The sequence below is a fragment of the Opisthocomus hoazin genome, unplaced genomic scaffold (assembly GCF_030867145.1).
Source record: "Opisthocomus hoazin isolate bOpiHoa1 unplaced genomic scaffold, bOpiHoa1.hap1 HAP1_SCAFFOLD_81, whole genome shotgun sequence".
NCBI lineage: Eukaryota > Metazoa > Chordata > Aves > Opisthocomiformes > Opisthocomidae > Opisthocomus > Opisthocomus hoazin.
The window spans coordinates 424,951-430,000 of NW_027448990.1; positions in this window are offsets into that span (position 1 = coordinate 424,951).

Sequence of the window (5,050 nt, forward strand, 5' to 3'; positions counted from 1 at the left end):
GAACGGGTAGACCTGGTCTCCCTGCCGGCAAAACGGGTAGACCTGGTCTCCCTGCCGGCAAAAAGGGTAGACCTGTTCTCCCTGCCGCCAGAACGGGTAGACCTGGTCTCCCTGCCGGCAATATGGGTAGACCTGGCCTCCCTGCAGCCAGAACGGGTAGACCTGGCATCCCTGCCGGTAAATGGGTAGACCTGGCATCCCTGCCGGTAAAACGGGTAGACCTGGCATCCCTGCCGGCAATACGGGTAGACCTGGTCTCCCTGCCGCTAGAACGGGTAGACCTGGCATCCCTGCCGGTAAAACGGGTAGACCTGGCCTCCCTGCCGGCAATACGGGTAGACCTGGCCTCCCTGCCGGTAAAACGGGTAGACCTGGCCTCCCTGCCGGCAGAACGGGTAGACCTGGTCTCCCTGCAGGAAAAACGGGTAGACCTGGTCTCCCTGCAGCCAGAACGGGTAGACCGGGCATCCCTGCCGGAAAATGGGTAGACCTGGCATCCCTGCCGGTAAAACGGGTAGACCTGGCATCCCTGCCGGCAGAGCGGGTAGACCTGGTCTCCCTGCCGCCAGAACGGGTAGACCTGGCCTCCCTGCAGGTAAAACGGGTAGACCTGGCCTCCCTGCCGGCAGAAGGGGTAGACCTGGCCTCCCTGCCGGCAGAAGGGGTAGACCTGTCCTCCCTGCGGACAGAGCGGGTCGCCCGTGCTGGAGGCCCGTATGCAGGGGTGCCTGCACGGGGTGGGAAGGGCCGGCGGCGGGCTGCCTGTGCTCTCTCAGCCGGGGCGGCGGTGGGGGGGCTTGCGGGGGGTGGCTGGGGTCGGCAGGCCGGCCCTGCCGGAGGCCCGTATGCAGGGGTGCCTGCACGGGGTGGGAAGGGGCGGCGGCGGGGTGCCTGTGCTCTCTCAGCCGGGGCGGCGGTGGGGGGGCTTGTGGGGGGTGGCTGGGGGCGGCAGGCCGGCCGTGCCGGAGGCCCGTATGCAGGGGTGCCTGCACGGGGTGGGAAGGGGCGGCGGCGGGCTGCCTGTGCTGTCTCAGCCGGGGCGGCGGTGGGGGGGGCTTGTGGGGGGTGGCTGGGGGCGGCAGGCCGGCCCTGCCGGAGGCCCCTATGCAGGGGTGCCTGCACGAGGTGGGAAGGGCCGGCGGCGGGCTGCCTGTGCTCTCTCAGCCGGGGCGGCGGTGGGGGGGCTTGTGGGGGGTGGCTGGGGGCGGCAGGCCGGCCGTGCCGGAGGCCCGTATGCAGGGGTGCCTGCACGGGGTGGGAAGGGGCGGCGGCGGGGTGCCTGTGCTGTCTCAGCCGGGGCGGCGGTGGGGGGGTTGTGGGGGGTGGCTGGGGGCGGCAGGCCGGCCCTGCCGGAGGCCCGTATGCAGGGGTGCCTGCACGGGGTGGGAAGGGGCGGCGGCGGGCTGCCTGTGCTCTCTCAGCCGGGGCGGCGGTGGGGGGGCTTGCGGGGGGTGGCTGGGGGCGGCAGGCCGGCCCTGCCGGAGGCCCGTATGCAGGGGTGCCTGCACGGGGTGGGAAGGGCCGGCGGCGGGCTGCCTGTGCTCTCTCAGCCGGGGCGGCGGTGGGGGGGGCTTGCGGGGGGTGGCTGGGGTCGGCAGGCCGGCCCTGCCGGAGGCCCGTATGCAGGGGTGCCTGCACGGGGTGGGAAGGGGCGGCGGCGGGGTGCCTGTGCTCTCTCAGCCGGGGCGGCGGTGGGGGGGCTTGTGGGGGGTGGCTGGGGGCGGCAGGCCGGCCGTGCCGGAGGCCCGTATGCAGGGGTGCCTGCACGGGGTGGGAAGGGGCGGCGGCGGGCTGCCTGTGCTGTCTCAGCCGGGGCGGCGGTGGGGGGGCTTGTGGGGGGTGGCTGGGGGCGGCAGGCCGGCCCTGCCGGAGGCCCCTATGCAGGGGTGCCTGCACGAGGTGGGTGGGCCTGCGGCGGGCTGCCTGTGCTCTCTGAGCCGGGGCGGCGGTGGGGGGGGCTTGCGGGGGGTGGCTGGGGGCGGCAGGCCGGCCCTGCCGGAGGCCCGTATGCAGGGGTGCCTGCACGGGGTGGGTGGGCCTGCGGCGGGCTGCCTGTGCTCTCTGAGCCGGGGCGGCGGTGGGGGGGGGTTGCGGGGGGTGGCTGGGGGCGGCAGGCCGGCCCTGCCGGAGGCCCGTATGCAGGGGTGCCTGCACGGGGTGGGAAGGGGCGGCGGCGTGGTGCCTGTGCTCTCTCAGCCGGGGCGGCGGTGGGGGGGCTTGCGGGGGTTGTCTGGGGGCGGCAGGCCGGTCCTGCCGGAGGCCCGTATGCAGGGGTGCCTGCACGGGGTGGGAAGGGGCGGCGGCGGGCTGCCTGTGCTGTCTCAGCCGGGGCGGCGGTGGGGGGGCTTGTGGGGGGTGGCTGGGGGCGGCAGGCCGGCCCGGCCGGAGGCCCGTATGCAGGGGTGCCTGCACGGGGTAGGAAGGGCCGGCGGCGGGGTGCCTGTGCTCTCTCAGCCGAGGCGGCGGTGGGGGGGCTTGTGGGGGGTGACTGGGGGCGGCAGGCCGGCCCTGCCGGAGGCCCGTATGCAGGGGTGCCTGCACGGGGTGGGAAGGGCCGGCGGCGGGCTGCCTGTGCTGTCTCAGCCGGGGCGGCGGTGGGGGGGGTTGCGGGGGGTGGCTGTGGGCGGCAGGCCGGCCCTGCCGGAGGCCCGTATGCAGGGGTGCCTGCACGGGGTGGGAAGGGCCGGCGGCGGGCTGCCTGTGCTGTCTCAGCCGGGGCGGCGGTGGGGGGGCCTGTGGCGGGTGGCTGGGGGCGGCAGGCCGGCCCTGCCGGAGGCCCGTATGCAGGGGTGCCTGCACGGGGTGGGAAGGGCCGACGGCGGGCTGCCTGTGCTCTCTCAGCCGGGGCGGCGGTGGGGGGGCTTGCGGGGGGTGGCTGGGGTCGGCAGGCCGGCCCTGCCGGAGGCCCGTATGCAGGGGTGCCTGCACGGGGTGGGAAGGGCCGGCGGCGGGCTGCCTGTGCTCTCTCAGCTGGGGCGGCGGTGGGGGGGGTTGCGGGGGGTGGCTGGGGGCGGCAGGCCGGCCCTGCCGGAGGCCCGTATGCAGGGGTGCCTGCACGGGGTGGGAAGGGCCGGCGGCGGGCTGCCTGTGCTGTCTCAGTCGGGGCGGCGGTGGGGGGGCTTGCGGGGGGTGGCTGGGGTCGGCAGGCCGGCCCTGCCGGAGGCCCGTATGCAGGGGTGCCTGCACGGGGTGGGTGGGCCTGCGGCGGGCTGCCTGTGCTCTCTGAGCCGGGGCGGCGGTGGGGGGGGCTTGCGGGGGGTGGCTGGGGTCGGCAGGCCGGCCCTGCCGGAGGCCCGTATGCAGGGGTGCCTGCACGGGGTGGGAAGGGCCGGCGGCGGGCTGCCTGTGATCTCTCAGCCGGGGCGGCGGTGGGGGGGGTTGCGGGGGGTGGCTGGGGGCGGCAGGCCGGCCCTGCCGGAGGCCCGTATGCAGGGGTGCCTGCACGGGGTGGGAAGGGCCGGCGGCGGGGTGCCTGTGCTCTCTCAGCCGGGGCGGCGGTGGGGGGGGATTGCGGGGGGTGGCTGGGGTCGGCAGGCCGGCCCTGCCGGAGGCCCGTATGCAGGGGTGCCTGCACGGGGTGGGAAGGGGCGGCGGCGGGCTGCCTGTGCTCTCTCAGCCGGGGCGGCGGTGGGGGGGCTTGCGGGGGGTGGCTGGGGGCGGCAGGCCGGCCCTGCCGGAGGCCCGTATGCAGGGGTGCCTGCATGGGGTGGGAAGGGCCGGCGGCGGGCTGCCTGTGCTGTCTCAGTCGGGGCGGCGGTGGAGGGGCTTGCGGGGGATGGCTGGGGTCGGCAGGCCGGCCCTGCCGGAGGCCCGTATGCAGGGGTGCCTGCACGGGGTGGGTGGGCCTGCGGCGGGCTGCCTGTGCTCTCTGAGCCGGGGCGGCGGTGGGGGGGGCTTGCGGGGGGTGGCTGGGGGCGTCAGGCCGGCCCTGCCGGAGGCCCGTATGCAGGGGTGCCTGCACGGGGTGGGAAGGGGCGGCGGCGGGGTGCCTGTGCTCTCTGAGCCGGGGCGGCGGTGAGGGGGCTTGCGGGGGGTGGCTGGGGGCGGCAGGCCGGCCCTGCCGGAGGCCCGTATGCAGGGGTGCCTGCACGGGGTGGGAAGGGCCGGCGGCGGGGTTCCTGTGCTCTCTCAGCCGGGGCGGCGGTGGGGGGGCTTGCGGGGGGTGGCTGGGGGCGGCAGGCCGGCCCTGCCGGAGGCCCGTATGCAGGGGTGCCTGCACGGGGTGGGAAGGGGCGGCGGCGGGCTGCCTGTGCTCTCTGAGCCGGGGCGGCGGTGGGGGGGCTTGCGGGGGGTGGCTGGGGGCGGCAGGCCGGCCCTGCCGGAGGCCCGTATGCAGGGGTGCCTGCACGGGGTGGGAAGGGCCGGCGGCGGGGTTCCTGTGCTCTCTCAGCCGGGGCGGCGGTGGGGGGGCTTGCGGGGGGTGGCTGGGGGCGCAGGCCGGCCCTGCCGGAGGCCCGTATGCAGGGGTGCCTGCACGGGGTGGGAAGGGCCGGCGGCGGGCTGCCTGTGCTCTCTCAGCCGGGGCGGCGGTGGGGGGGCTTGCGGGGGGTGGCTGGGGGCGGCAGGCCGGCCCTGCCGGAGGCCCGTTTGCAGGGGTGCCTGCACGGGGGTGGGTTGGGGGGGGCGGCGGGAATTTTTTGGTTTTTGTTGCTTTTTTATTTCTTTTTCCGCTTTTGAAACAGAGACGCCGCCCCGTCCTCGGGCGTTTCAGCCGAGCTGATGGAAAGCGGCGCCCCTTCCCGTCGCTTGCGGGGGGGGGTGGTGCAGGAGGGGGGAGGCGGCGCGCGCCTGAAATTCCCCTCGCCACCCCCCGTTTCCGAGACTTCGCCGTATCTAGTGGAAGGCGCTAAGCTTGGCCGGACTGTCTCGCTGAAGGCTTTCTTACTCTGCATCGGTTCTGACGGTGGGCGAGAAAAAAAAACAAAACCAAAGCAGAGCAGGGAAACAGTTACAAAAAGTTCTTGAGAGCCAGCACCGGCCCGCCCATCGGCAGACGGAGCGGCGCCCGGGGTCAACGAGTGCCACCCTGCTGCTTAGCAACCGGAACCCG